This window comes from Ptychodera flava, chromosome 9 (genome assembly GCF_041260155.1).
Source record: "Ptychodera flava strain L36383 chromosome 9, AS_Pfla_20210202, whole genome shotgun sequence".
Lineage (NCBI taxonomy): Eukaryota > Metazoa > Hemichordata > Enteropneusta > Ptychoderidae > Ptychodera > Ptychodera flava.
Genome location: NC_091936.1, coordinates 17,556,915 through 17,573,508, shown reverse-complemented (window position 1 = coordinate 17,573,508; position 16,594 = coordinate 17,556,915). Strand labels below are relative to the sequence as shown.

Sequence of the window (16,594 nt, the reverse complement as noted above, 5' to 3'; positions counted from 1 at the left end):
TTTGTATGAGATATAATGTATAATTGTTTTATTGTATGTAACAAATAGTTTGTACTCGCAAAGTCTACAAGTCCATATAAATACACATTTTACCGAAAATAATGAAATATATCTAATACTCAAGTAAGTTAATGCATGGGTGTTTGTACCCATCAAGCCCAAAAGTAAGAAAATGATCAATTATCTTTAAAAACCACCAGATTTGATTGATATTTTGCCTAATTATTGGAATTATTAAATTCTTTAAAAAAATGTCTGCCTAAATCTTGACGAGTTGAGTCACGTGACCAAATCTGATATTTTCCCGCCAAAATTTACGTCTTTATTAATTTTAATATTCCAACCGTAAACCGTTAAATTTTCTTGATTTTCTTTGCACTTTTGGAAACAACATCTATCACATTCTTTCAAAAATACATGGCACTCATGAAACTCTATCTATACTTCTTTCTGATATTCAAAATATTCATGTAAAACGTCAAAAATATTATATTTGTTGTTTTTTGTGAAGAAATAATATTCAAAATTCAATAATTTTGCATCTGCCACTAGTTCTAACACAAGTTCCCATCCCATTTTACATTAATTGGTCACAATATTTTAAATATTTTGATGTTTAGCGGTTGGAATATTCAGTTATTTGCTATATACAATTTTGGCGGGAAAATAACGGATTATGGTCACGTGACCTCACTTAGGTAATATATTATGATAAATTTCAACTTAATCAAATGCGAAACATATTTTTGGCAATTTTCACAATTTTCTGACCAGGTCTGATTAAAAAGTATGTTAAAACTGATTTTACATGTATGTAAGCCTATGCCCATGCATTAACATACCTGAGTAATCTTATCTTGTAATTCTTGGTCGGCACTTACTGATGAGACGTATAATAATGTTTAAGTGGCCAGAATAATGCGTGATTTTGAATTCTTACATGAATTTCGCTGAAAACGTTTGAGAGGGACGTAACAAGGTGTATGTCGGTCAGTTTGATGTTTGGTTCTTCGGTTTAGAAAACAATATTTTTGCGAATATTTTTCAAGTCACTTATCTGATATTTATAATATTAGCTTAAACAACAATGGACTAATGCAGAAATGCATGACCTGGTCCTGGGGAACAGAGTTATTTGCCGCCCTTTGCACTCTTAAGGCTATGAGAAAAACATCTCTCTTTAACGACCCTGTTTTAGTGGTTTGGTCAACTTTGAGTCAAGTATTATTTTCAACAATGGTCCGCGCAAATATCGTCTCGTAACTTTAATTACATCTGAAAATATGGGCAGCCTTATCATACACCCCCGTCCGTCGCTACCATATTAAATTTATCTTTTCACCACGAGCAAACTTTCCAAAGTTCTGCGATTCAAATCTAGAACCCCGTGAAATGAAGGAAGATATATTGTGTCAAAACATTGCAACCTTGGATTCACCTTGTCAGAAAGAACAGTCATTCGCAATCATAAAATGTTTGTGTATCATCATGCCATTGGTTTCTGGTAGGGTATCTTTGTGTTGTGCTCAGTCAAATGACATAAACATAACACCTCTTTAGTGACGAGCAACTTGGGCTAATATATGAAGTAGGCGTTGAGCTACGAGATAGGTCGACAGTCTGCCCAGGGATGTGGGGTCTGTATTTTGCTCGATGCAAAACACACAATGGTAGCATTTTGATTATAGTCAGCACAAAATCCCGAATAGTGGATTTGTTTAAAATGCAGTTCACTTTGAAGACACGTCGCAATGTGCGATATCGTACATACAATTTGAGTGTAGACATTTGACACATAAATGATACACGGCTAGAGGGGACTTAAGGTAGTATGCGCCTCGAAACTGAGATATTTAAACTATTGCTCAAACTTTCCTTAACGAATCTTTCAACCGTCCTCTTTCAAAATCAAGAATAAAAATCAGGGGTCACCGTGCAAACGCTAGTACTAGGGAAACAAATTACCCAGGAATTACCGATATTTGAAATCCAAAATGGCCACCATCCCTGTGTTAACTCTATGGAGAAAAATATAAAATTTTCGAATTTCGAGAAACTAAGCCGATGAAAAGTTTTCTTTCACCAAGAGTTTTAAAATGAACCCCCACATGTGGTATATCAGAAAAGAATTGTAAAAGTTTGAGAGTCCAAATATTTGTCCCCGAGGTGCGATCTACCTTAACGGGGCAAGCGGTGAGATGTTTTGGAGTTCGAGCAAAATTTCTGTCAGCACATGGCTGACAACGTTATAGGTTGCTTCACTCCTGTGGACAACAATGACGCACGGACAGCCGCTGTACTTAAAAAATAGGGCTTTATTGGAACACATGCTGCCAAACATGGAGTGACATCTTAGAACCCACCCATTCTTAGAACATGTGACTGAACTTGCGAACTCAAAGTTAAGGAAAAATTCACATAGCATAGGTGGTAAACGGATATTAATTGGAGTGTTGACCATGGGAGAGTGGAAAAGTCATTTTGGTATTTTCTACCCGGATATCGTAAACGAGATAGGGGTTATACATGCTTCAGGCTCGACTATAGTCACTCAGTACATCGCAGATATTAATACTGTAAAAACAGTCTTGTAATTCTAAGGCTGCGCATATCTGGCATCCGTCCCTTGGCCATCGTCGGTGTAAAGGCCGAGCTCACCAGCTTCAGCGGACCGTTTCCTGAGCCGATGTTTAATGCACTTAAAGACACAGCACGAGCGACACACGGGTTTGCAACACGGACCGCATCCTCTGACATACACGCAATTCGACTGGCGCCCTCTGCTCTCTCGTAGCTCATACGGGCTCCTTTTGTCTTCGGAGAAGTAGCCGTCTTCAAGTTCCGCTGATTCGTCGTCAAGTGCGTTGAGGGCGCTGCACTGCTGCAGGTCAACGATGACGACTGCCAGCACTATCGCAAGTGTGAGTATATGCAGAGTGATAGACATTTCGACCTGTAACAAAGGAAGTGATAATTAAAGTCATTAAACTGCATTTGACAAGAATAAGAGAAATGTGACTCGACCCGTAATAAGTAAATAATAGCGCACTGTCGCAAGGGCAAGATTACGATTTGTTGCCCGCCCAAGGGATGGATCTTAAGACAGTAATATTGATGATACAGGGAGTCATTTTACATCAAGTGGGTAATTCTCAGCCAATTACGATAATTGGATAAAACGTGAGGTGTAATAAATTGGAAATGGTGTTCATGACTTTGGCTCACCTACTCAAGGGGCGTCAGCTTGCACAATTTCACCTGTACACATTTAGATTTTATGACAACATAAATTGGGAAGAGAAGAAGAACAAGCGTGGGGTCTTCGCCAAGAACACTGGTTTGTAGATCTGCCTGACCCCTTTTTTTAAAATTTCAGTGTGACGCAGTGAAAATGACACCATTTCCTTAATGAACCCTCACTTGTTTGTCGATATCGACCCATCTTGAGGGCTCATAATCGTCGCGCTACTTTGGGAGGATCCACACTGTGGACGATTAGCCAGAAGGGAAAATATCGCTCTTGTTGTTACACACCGTTCTGTGAAAGGGTTATTGCGCTCAGAGAAGACTCGCATCTATCGGAAATAATTAAGATGGATTTGAGGATGGCTGTAGAGTTCATTAACATGGCAACGACTCGAATGAGTTGATGAAAAGGAGTGCCACGCCGCTTTGAGTAGCCGACACTGAAAGTGTTGCCGCACTTCGGCTGCAGTGTACATCTGACGTACATATGTGCTTGACACAGCATCATAACCGAGCAAGCTGTTGCAAAATTTGTGAATTCTGACGGACCCACGTCTCCCTTACGAGCAGTTTCAGTTTTTGCCCGTCTCTCAGTTTTTTTACTTCGTCTGTCTATATTAAAGCATGCTTCCGTGTCTTCAGCAGGATCCAGCACAGCGACCGCTTACAATGAGAAAAGGAAAAACTCAATTAAAGGTTTCCTATGTCTCTAAGAAGCGTCTTGAGTAGGGTGTTTGGAGTGCATGGAAACTTAGCAGAATAGTGAAAGTTATTAGACTGAATGTGGCCCACCTAAGTAGTATGTACGCAGTTTCCTTCGTCAATTGACTTCCTAATGACGCTTCAAGTACGTTCGTGAGGGGGCTGAAGAAAATTTTCTAAGATTTCTTTAAATGTTAAACGAGTGGACAACATGACTTAAGTGTTCTGTCAATGACGTCGTTTGAGCACGAATTCGTGCATGGCTTCTCTTCCCGAAAACGTTTCAATTGGCTTTGTTTGCGATGTGTCTGTGGCCCTACCGTGTGACATGAAAATGCATGTGTATGTATGTATATAGGTAGATTACAGTGACTTTTGATACTTTCATACCCTTGATCTGATCACACAGACAAGTTTGATACTTTCCTACAGGAAAAAAAGTGCAGCGCCGTGACAAATTATAGTTGTTCACACAGAGAGTATTAATGTTGAAGGCGGGAGTGCCAGAAGGAGGTACCCGGGGGTCGAAGTTATATCCTACAGCTTCAAAGCGGTTTGCCGAGACCACCTTCGTATGTCAAGGAAATTGACAGTCACTTTAGACGTATAAAGAGAGAGGAATCCGGAAATTTGTTAGTTTTTTATCGTTGTAAACTGAAGAGTTTGACATATAAGACGAGTTTGATATAAAAAGGGCAAGAGATTCAACGCTACTCGCATGCTGACAACATTCTTTACTGAAGCAATTCGTGGCAACTGCGCATGCGTCCTTCGGCACCCCGAGCACAAACTCTGATCTTAACTCACTCGTGGATAAACGTTATCTGATCATCGACGGTATAGTTACATTTCCCTGTCATCTCTTCATTAATTCAGGGCCGATCGTACGAAATGGCAAAAGTCGGAGCTGAGTTGAAAGGTTTTGAACACACTGAAAATGTTCAAATGGTAATGACCTTGAATATATCGTCTTATTTGCAAATCGTTGAGATGGGCATCAGTAACAAAATAAAGTAATAACGAGTCGCACACGGCTCTCACATTACTGACTCAATTTATGTAACTCAAGCATGCACGAACGGATTGATACAGTTGCTCTTGGTGTAATCGAGTGTGTAGCTTACACAATTGATTGGCAGTTATGCAAATTATGAAAATTTGCGTCATGGCGTTCTCCGCTGACAAGCTAAGGAAAGGCAACGCCACATTTCTTTCGCAATGTGCGGCCGTTACTATGAAGGCTTTGCATCGTGGTGAAGATTAATTGAAACAATCGTGGCGTAGACTGATAAGCTAATTCTATCCTGTAACAGAGCAACAAATAACCGAACATCCTCCATGAAATTGACAAGTCGATTGACCGCTGAAGAGAAAACGGTGCGACCGTTCCGGAACTTGGCGCCAAGTGTGCAGAGGTTCACGTCTGAAAATTAATAGCTAAACCAATAAAACAACAACATTATAGCAAGTGTTTCTTTTGCCAAGGTACATGCAAGATTGGGGACTGTTTTGTGAGGACAAGCTACATCACAACTCGATATAATAGCAAGGGTTATACTTGCCTTTAATTCATATGAGAGGATTGTTCAGAAAAACAAGTTACTACTAACGGCAGAGAGGACGAATTTCTTTATGTCCGCTCATGCGCGCCACACTACGAGCCAGGAAACGTTTCTAATTAAGAGACTCAGTACTCACCTATAACAAGCAATGTATTGCCAAAAAGATGTAACATATTACCCACCTCTTCTCAGCCATTACATAATTAATTATGAATTACCCAAAGATTCTTTCTCGTGCAATGGGTCACTCTAAAACCCCAACTAAGCATGGGATTATTGGAACATAACACTCAAAGGATGGGCGGGGGAGAGGGGAGGGGGAGGGGGGCGGGATCCGCACCAAAGCGTTATGACGTGAGTTCAGCCATCCGAGTAATTACTCTAAAAGGTTTCCGTGAGCGTAGAGGTCCCCCTACGAGTGTTAATTCTCCCAGGTTATTCCGCGGAGGACATGCAGATCAATTTCCCGCGAGAGGATGGTTGTTTTGAGATTGGTTGATACAGAGCTGACCGACCGAGGCGCAATTGTTGTGTAAGTATAGGTCACGGAAAACATGACAAGACTTCCCTTTTAATCAGGGGGGAGAGGCGACCGCGACCGCTTTGCAAAATTACAGGAGGTAATCATTATATTGCCCCAACATCTTTAGTGTATCATTAAATGCGAAAATCCATTAAAAATACATTTGTTTAATCAATAACCGTGTCGGCTGTGCCGTCGGACAGAGTCCATATTAGACCCAAGCAAGTTTGGCTGTAAAGGAGAGCTTCAATAGCACAGAATGCAAGATAATTTAGTGTTGACTTGAGTTGCCGTGGCAGACAGTTCACAATGAGGAATTTTTTGTAACATTTTCGTGTGTCCACAAAAGACATTGATGCCCTAACAAAGCTTTGAGAGTAGCTCATTTTATCGATAACAGATCGTCAGCTGCAATATCGCCCCAAACTCAACGATCGTTTTGTCGAGATATAAACCGGTCGTTCTCAAAGATTGTGTCGCAAATCGTTTTTCATCAATATATATGTCCTGTACTTGAACACCTTTCGAAGTAAGTATTTTGACCACGTATCCCAAACCATTTATAAACGATAAAATTATCGGTTAATTCCTCTGTCATTGATGCAAGTCAACTTGTAGTACGCTTTTTCTCTTTTGTTGTTGTTTTTGATGTTTTTGCGAGTAAAACTCAAAAAGAGGTTGCAGTTGCAACAAACCTTACATCTAGTCAAAAAGGGTTCTAGGTACCCTGAAAAGCAGCTGCTGTAAAGTTAATCGTGGCCGCTGTAGTAGTATTAGCGACTAGTCACACCCGTGGCGAGAACACGATGACAGTGGCTTACACGTTTTGCGGAGATTCAAATTTGCCACGCACCGACGACTGACGTCACACGTGGCAGTCACGCTGGCTTTGCATCGATGTTGGTTGGGACGAGGTGATGAAAACTTGAAATTCGATTCTGAAATGTTAATTTACGGTCTATGAGTCAAACAAAGTGATGGAGAGGTCACCCGTCAATGTTGATTTCGCACAAAAGTTAAACATTTCGGAAAATCACGATGTGAAAAAAAGTTCGTACTGGATAGCGAATAGCTCATATAGTATTCCACCATTACTGTTAAAATTGCACAAGATTAAAGTAAGGCTACACTCCCCTAGGGATTGCTGTAAAATTATTAATGTCGCTTTTACCTCCGCATTCGTATTGTATTCCTCAACATCTACGATCTCATTGTCGATACATCTGTTTATGGTAAGAAACTACAGCAATTCTACGACAGCAAAAGCCGGCACAGCTATTGCATGCATAACAGAAATGTGTTTACCTTATCATATTATACTGATGGCGAAAGTACAGCTGTCTATATTTGGAAATTAACAGTTTATTTATTTATTTATTTATTTATAATTTATTTATTTATTTATTTATTTATTTATTTATTTCAAGGAAGAGCAATGGGATCATTTCCCAATGACACGCTCCATAACAGTGCTATATCGTGATTTAGCACTATTGGAACACGCACGACCTCTCACTTCAAGAAAAATGCTCTTTTTTAAGTTTCATGCCAGAATTTAAATACACTGGCATGGCATAAAGGTGATAAACCACCCCGGGTAACGGGTACACTGATTCACTCGCCATCAATCGTACATATATGCAGTGTACTGGTCAAAAGCTCGTCGCACACCAGTCGCTGGGTTATGATTTATTTCTTAAGTAGATACATTACTATAATGACGGGAAGAGGTTAAGTGCAAAACATACGTATACGCACTGTGATCAAATTAGTCCGCCATGAAACCTTTTTAATTGAGAAATTGATAGACTATACGCGTCACTCCTTTTGAAAACAAAATTCTCTGCTGGTAGACGCAAGGAACCTATCAAGAAGCAGGATGTGAACTGTGAAACCGTTTTAGCGTAAGATTATGACGGATTCCCACATGGAAAATACATGTGTGTAAGTGTAGGCATAGTAGAAAGTGTTCTTTTAAGCTTTCCTTCGGAACAACGTATTAAGGTTTTCGGACGAGAAGATCTATGCCTTGGAAAGTGTGTGACAGACTTAAATATCAAAATAAGAACAATGAAGTTAAATATAAATAAAATTAAGGAATTATGGGTATATTATGAAAATCGTGAGGATTTATCACCTATTTGAAGAACATCAAAAAGTGACGTCAATATGATCAGCTGCAAAACATTTCGGATAAAAAATACTTTCTTGTTTCCGGTTTTTTTCCTAATCACAATATTTCACCGTAGACGCGGCACCCTGCTCATTGACAACTGAGGGCGAAATATGTCATCAACTCGAAATAACGGCGAACCTTGGGTGCCCACGCGCTTTATACAAAGTGTCATCCTCGACACACGATGGAACTCCTTAACAAGCGCGATGGATGTGCTATCAGCGCTTAGCCCCTTTGGCAAGAACTTGAAAGAGGCCATTCAAGAGGCATACTGAGTGGTATACTGCAAAATAACGCACGGCGCCTTAACACGTCGTTCTCCCTAAGTATCTCGGTGTAAAATATAACTGTTATGGATATAGAGAAATATGAGAAGGTCATATAAGCAGTGTGGATGATATACGCGCTATCTTTGTAGTTAATTTTACTTGTACCAGCCTCTGAAAGGACTAGCTATAATTTCCTTTTATAATATTAACACCACTTTTGTTCATGAGGACAAGTGCAGAATCTTCTTCCTTTCACAAAAAAATATGTCGAAATATAAGTTATTAGCCGCAACGCACTGTGTTTACAACATGGGATGCCATTATTGACATGAAATGAATTCCAGGTCGTCCTGAAATTAAGCTGTCAATAATAACATTGGACATAATGTCGACATACATACACGCTGTGTCGACCGATTGAACTCGAAGCGTTTCACATGATTTTTGGAGGAGAACATACAACTCTGTTTTAAGACAGAACAAAAACACGGGAAGTCACAGGCAGTGGAGCTTTAATTTACGTGGATGTATAGCAGACAATATACCGCGCATGCGTACCGATTATCCAATTCTTGGACACCTGAGCGGGTAGAAATCTCGTGTCGCAGCTTCTCAAGAGAAAAATCCTCTATTACATCACCTTCAACACTGCCACACTGTGTAACTCAGGCACAAGTAAAAAGTGGCGCCGCGCCCTCTTGTATTAGAATTGGTTCTTTTCAAAGAATGTCCAGAAACCTACCGAAACAATGTCAGACTGCAACGTAGCTCAGTATGGGCAAACAATGATTCTACAATCTTGCTAAAACGCTATTCATTCACCATTTGCAGTTTTGTTTTCTATAATAATAATTGCAGAAGAATGGACGTGCTCTGTCTGTGTGTGTTAACTTCGATGTATGCGCGTAATCTGCTGTGCGCAAAATAAATCATACTGGCCTAGTGGGCACGAATTCTGTTGATATTAATTATTGATGAGCACGCTGTCGAAAAAGATCTTCACGATGGTGTTTCGTCTTATATTTACCATCACGAATTCGTCAGTCAGATTTTGCACTTTTCTTATGATGTACAATGTATTGAATTTATTCATGAAGGGGAATGGAGTCGACGCAAATTCAGGGCATAACCTCTGTTATAGCTTTATATGAGCTGTGTTACTCATTTGCATAATTGCCTCCGAAAAATCGGGGTCATGTGTGCGGATTAGAGCTAGGCTGCGGTTTTGTGATCGCGTTCCACAGAACGACAAGTCGCGCCCACGCTCGGCCGCACGTCTGAAAACCACAGCCGGGAGTCAGGCTAACTTCAGCCGTAACCCGGCATTTGTTGCAATAGTTACTGCGCGGTAGCATTGTGTCATTCAGTGCTGCCTGTGTCTGGAAGATACTCTCGTGGGCAAGGGAGCTGGAATTGAAAAATTGTAATCAACCCACACACGGTACTTATATGATTCTGAGGAAAATTGACACAATATTAGGCGAGCATGAGATTGTTTTGAATATTTACACATCTAGTTCAGTCGTTATCCAAACTTGACTTGAATCATTCCTCGAGCATAAACAACTTCTATATTATTTTTTTATGTTGAAACTTTGGAAGTGTAATACACTTGGCCCGGTACTTCGTTTCTTACGAAAACGCCGGAGAGAATATGAGATGTTCACTTTTATGTACAACGACATGAAAACACATCCACATAGCCGTCAGCTAAAGATCGAAATTGAACATATGCTATTATAAGAGACCATTCTTACCGGTACACTCCCAAGTGTAGAGTCGCCGGACACATTTCGCAAAGCCCGCGGATTTATTAGAATTGTGGCTTTGTAAAGTTCCGAAAATGGTAATTTTAAACTACCCATACCGCAGATGTGTTAACACTGTGATATCTCATACTGAAACGGTGTCATTGGTTTTTCGTGCGATTACAAGAAAAAGAAATCATGATCATTTTACAGCTCCGCTGTGATGAAACTTTACTCATTTTGTTGTCTTGGCAACCAGATATTGTGCCTTTGTGGAAGGTGTAGAGATCTGAAGCTGTTTACAAGAAGATTGAGGGACAATGGCAAGAGGGCATCTGTTTTTTCAGTTACTGTTTTAAATTAAAGAGATCATCTTCGACGAATAAGCATTACTGAAAGTTCTCTTATTCTCGCTGGGTAGCTGATGTTACGGTAGCGACGGGTCCCATGCAGTGATTTATTACGACCAAGCACACGACATTTACGATGCTCCTCACTGTTCTTTCGACAAACGACAATCCGTCAGTTAAAAGTACTAAAACATAAAATTTGAGCCTTCGCATGTTATGGAATTGTGTAGAGATTGCTATTAGGCAGCAATTGTATTTTGATACGGAAATGCCGTGTTGATGAAAATTGTGAAGCGCCGTTCTTCAAAACAAAACTGACATTAATCTAGTAAATGAAATGAAAGATCAAAAAATGTCATACCAAACCCTCAGCATAATTTGACTAAATTCCTGATTTTAACAATCATTCCGTGGCACGGTGTTTTCAATAAGACTTTTTTTTTTAATTTCAAGATTCTCATCGTTTTAGCGTAAAATAGACATGCTTGCTAACTCTTCATCGAACCCTGGGATGAGACCATCCTCTATCCAAGATGTTGCTTCGTGAGATTTTACAATATGATGGACTGCTGAGGTCGATGTAGTAATTATCTGATCCGGCGTTTAATTGGTTGATTGACTGAATCATCGTTAGACGGAATGTTTCGATCTGGTTACTCGACCCCATAACAGCGATTCGATCATCGCCCTGTCGTGCACGATGGATATTCTACAGCTGACGCCAAAGTGGAGAGCGCATTTTGTGTTGTGTCAATCATCAGCTTCGTCAGTTAAAAATATGAGCATTCGTTTACGGAATAGCATGGAGACGCGATGAAGCACCAATCACGTTTTGAAAAGGAAATACAATGATCATCGTTGTTTCAGGGTTCGACTCTTTGAAATAAGCGCTATTCTTCAAAATAAAACAGGAATTCCACCAGGAAATGAAATCGAAATATTAAACATAGATGTCATAATAAAACGCTTTTGGTCGATTGTAACACCGTCCCTACGGTGATTGTAATAAACCTTTGTCATTTTCACTGAGATTTTTCTTAAATGTCAAGTGTCTAATCATTTTAGTGCTAAACAGATGAAGAGCAGATATGCTGGGTAACTCTCCATCTAACCATTAAACAGATTGACACCATCCTCTTCAAAAATGTTGCTTCGTGAGATCTCACAATATGGCGGACCACTCAGGCCAATATCGTCATTAACTGACCAGCAATTTAATTGGTCGACTGACTGAGACATTGTTTGAATGATTGATAGGCTCGCCACGCTGCCGTGCACGATGCCATTTGACTGCGATCGACGAACTCGAGGGGGCGTTTCGAAAGTGTCAATCAGGAAGTGAATTGATCGTTTCTAATTGCTCTGATAAGCTTATGTCTTCTGCGGCTGTCCTTGGGGATCATACATGAGATGGCATACAGAGTAGGCAATTGCTAAAGAGGCACGTTCATCAATAGAACAAGACTCTTTTTGTTCGACTGATTTCCGCATTGCTTTAAAACTTAATTAGCAGTAGCTTTTGATATAGCGTATTTGTACCCAACATCATTAGATAACTTTTTGTTTTTGTGTATTCAAGTATTTTTTGTTCTGTCATGGAAAACAGAACTTGTTATGTTCCAAAAATCGTGACCAAATGCCGCGTGTTCAATTGACGATACAGGCTGTGTAGATTAGACAAGACAGACAATTATTGAGCTAAACTGTAGTACAATTCAACATCAGCTTAGGGAGTATGCTGGTATTTATTTACTGTTCAAGGGAGCCCATGACGAGCTCTGATTTCAAGTGACCATTTTAAGCTTATGAAAGATATGACTCAGAGTAAACAGTTCTAACGGTGTTAACAGGTGGTATGGGCTGTGAAAGTGAAAAACAAACTTTTGATAAAACTTTCCTCAATGAAACTTTCAACCATCATCTTACAAAATCAAGAATAAAAGTCAGGGGTCACTTTGCAAAGTTTTGTACTCGAGAAACAAATTACCTAACATTTCACGACATTTAAAAATCAAATAGCGGTCATCGCCGTGTTAACTCTATGGGGAAAATAACGTTTCCTGTTTTCAAAACACTACGCCGGTGAATTTTTTTCTTACTCCAAGAGCTTTAAAATGAGCGCCTACAAATGGTAATTTAGAAAAGTATTGGAAAAATTCGAGTGCCTGAATATCTGTCCCCGAGGGGGCGTTGTATTACAGGTAGGGATCATCGGAACCAAAGGTCGTATGAGACCCATGCGACCGAAGTAAACACTGTATCCAAGGTACGTTGGCGATTGATGAAAGTAAAAATATAGTTTTCGTAAAACTTTAATGTATCGGCTATGTTGACTTGATGCATCAGACAACGCGCAAGAAAGAAATTGTTTGCCGCGCAGTTTCGACGACCCCCTCGCTAGAGGGATACATAACTCTTGACGTGATACCAGCCCCGATGTGTATACGACATAACTCACCCTTTGCAAATATTTTCTTGAATTTCAAACGGGTTACAACAGTTTGCTTTTTCTTATATTTCATCCGTCAGTAAGCTTCTCTTAAAGTGTGCCCATTGTGTGTACAACACCCGCTCATGTATTTGGGTTTCGCCCACTTGGTGTTTGCCGATTCATCACAGTCAAACTTCGATCATTAGAGGAAAAGAATAAAGAAATTTACTGCAGTACGTGTACACCTACCAATAAGTCAAGCAAATATACCGCTAGAACGTTATTTTACACTATTTTTTCTGTTTTAATTCTGACTTTTACGTTCAATGCCTCAGCAAAGACTATATTAGCGAAAGACAACATTCACGAGCGGGTGTGCGGTATTAAAAGTTCTCGTTGACAAGTGAATTTCATTTCTCAACGATAGCACACTGTATATTGTATATAATGCGTTTTGTCGGCAAGGCTGACGGTAGCACAAGAAATACAAGCAGGATCAAAAGCTCAGTATTTAACCCTTTCAACTTGGGTGGTATTTCAAGTCTTCCATTATGTATACACTCAGCACGACATCATTAAGATGGAGAACCTTGTTGCCCTTTAAAATCTTCTGTTTATTTTAATAAAGGAGAAAATTTCGGAGCATGCGCAGTATTGTAATCAGCCAAGGATGTGCATGGTTTGTGAAATTGAATAATGTCTTATTAATTATCCTATTATTCCTTGAGTGGGCAGAAGTCATATAAATGTCCATACTGAGTTAAGATTAATATGATTTTGGAACCTAATTAATTGTATGATTGTAAACATAATCTAATCACGCGGGAAATCGTCAGGTTTTTTAACGCACGTAGGTAGATATTTCAATTGCGTCAACTAAAAGCGCTCAAAATCTCATTGTCAACTCAACGTGGCTGTAATGCGATCGCACGATAACTTTAACCGCAGAACACGGTCTAAAAGAGTGGGATCGGGGCTGCCGGACGGCATGATAATCTTGATTGATTGTGTTCGACAATTATCATGAATCAAAATAATAAAAAAATGTTCATGATTAGACATGTCATTACTCGTCGAATTGACCAAGTCACGAAGTCCATACGGTATTTGCACAGGAAATATGTTATCAAGGGGAATCTGTACTGACAAGTTTTCCCATGTTGAAATGCCAAGCATCAAATCGTCAAACGTGGTAAGTCTCTCGGCGTTTGTCGCGAGCAGGGCCAAACCTCCTGCGAGAAGTCCAGGTCGACGTTGACAGACGAAGAAAACGAATGAACCGGCTTCTCTGAGAGACGCTGACTATCACCGCACAGAAGATGAGTACCACGGGAGTATAACCTTAACCAATCTACAGGTTATCAACATCATCAAAAACATTAAGGAGAAAAGTCTCAGTAGGTTAGGGTTTTGAAAAATACGCATTTTTATCAGTCAGAACATTCGGCTCTGAAAGGGTTGAATTCTCAGTCGCTGAGTTTTACACAAGTTTCAGATTTTGAAAAAGGAAGATTAATATCCTTATGGCTTAAACGGTAAATCTGATACAAGCTGTTACAGCGACGGTTTTGTGACTCTAATTCGAGCATCACTCTTTGTAAATGGCTTGTACAGTGAGCTTCAGAGTTGAATTTGAGTTGTTTATGCCTATTTCGATGATGTAGGCTTTGGTGGAGTGGGTCTCTTCCATGTTTGTGTCAACTGTCAGCTTTTCTGGAATCCAACACGACACAACACAACACGACACAACTCAACACGACACAACACAACACGACACAACACAACACGACACAACACAACACAACACAACAAAACAAAATAAAATAAAACAAAACACGACACAACACAACACAACAAAACAAAACAAAACAAAATAAAACAAAACACGACACAACACAACAAAACAACAAAACATAACAACATAAGACAGCACAACATGACACAACAAAATACAACAAAATAAAACAAAAAACAAAATACGACACAACACAACAGAATAAAACAAAACAAAACACGACACAATACAACACGACACGACACAACACATCAAAACACAGCACAACACGGCTTGCGTCTTATCGCTATCATCAAATATGCACAATACTGGGAAGATAAAACGTCCATCATAACAAAATCTTAAACTTACAGGGAACATTCATAAAGTTACCATCAAACTGCCGCTTGTCAAAACGATACGTTTCAAGTTGGATTCACAACAAATACTTTATTCGTTGAAAACATTGCGCCGAGGGATTAGACAGCAAAGACCACAAGCAGCAGCAGCATACACGTGGGGGATTGACTTGACCGACTGTTGGAAGCAATCCAATAAAACTTTTAAAGATTGCTCTCGGCTTGCTTATTCCACCAACCATCAACACAGGGACGCACACGCGCCCCCACGAGCAGAGTGAATGAACGATTAAGGAGTCAAAGGAAGCATACCGTTATGATATTAATGTTTTATATCGCATGGGCCAGACTAAAGTCTGACTCTCTGGGGTATGGGGTGCATTACCAGCGAAGTGTGAAAGCTGGTACGGGTGCTCTGAGGCATTTCTCTGAAACATTGAAATACGGCTGTGTTGATTAAAACTGAGAATGCTAAAAAGATTAAAACTGAGATTGAAAAAAAAGACCTAAAACATGCATGTATAATACAAGGGTATGTGGAACTGAAAAATCCTACTTTTTGCTTTGACAATGACAGATAGTTTCAAACAGGTATCCTTGTCGACAGCCCATGCCTTCATAGCATGATCACAGAACACAGATAACAGTGAGCTCACACAAGCTTTCACATTTGTTTCATTGACCACAATTTTACACTTGCAGCTTAACGATCTAAACTATCATTCGCGCAATCATCCCAAACAGTCCCAATCGTGTTAGGTGATACTCTTGATAAATCAAAGAGCCCCTAAAAGTCGTCCACGTGTGCTTCCCCATTGCTCCCAAACCACGTTATATATATAAGTACGCAATTCTGTGATAATATCCGGGATTATGTACAGATTCGAAATCCTCATTCCCGAAGTATATAATTGCCACAAGCAGCTACCTCAGCAGAAACACCCAGCCGAGTCAACAAAAAGTCATCAACGAGTCCCCATGCCTAATATATAATGCCTGTATTTATATTTGCCAAATTAATGATGTCATACGTGACTGTCAATCTTTGTGCCCAATGCTGCGGTTTAAGAGTTTCAACGTGCCACATCGTTATATAGCGCGTCGGCTGCGCAAGCCGTTGACAAATCCGCGGTTATTTGTAAGTGCGGCACAGGAGAAGAAAGAAAATGTCTTCAAAATCACAAAAGAGTAATTAAAAATCACACAACCGTAGCGAAAGTTACTCTGAGATTTACCGTGATCTGTGGGAGCTGTTCCTGCTTTCAACAATGTAATTTGCACTGAAAGGAAAAAGGTCCCAAGGTCATTTTGTGATATTTGACGACTGAAGTTCGTGAATCCCATTGTTTCCTAGGGGTCCAATTTATCATAATTAAGCGATTAAAACGTTTCCTTGACAACCCCTTCCAGCTTCCCGGGACGCAAGACCGAATCAAAAAGTTCAATATGCTAAG

The 16,594-nt window shown here is 39.8% G+C and overlaps 1 long non-coding RNA gene across 1 annotated transcript in view; it reads right to left on the bottom strand.

The window, feature by feature from the left end:
- LOC139140189 (uncharacterized) overlaps positions 1 to 16,594 on the bottom strand; it is a 37,762-nt gene continuing 21,168 nt past the window's right edge. The window contains exons 2-3 of the long non-coding RNA XR_011553960.1: positions 843 to 2,953; positions 1 to 112 (exon numbers count right to left, since the gene is read on the bottom strand). This is a non-coding gene — a long non-coding RNA (uncharacterized lncRNA). The remainder of the gene's footprint in view (positions 113 to 842; positions 2,954 to 16,594) is intronic.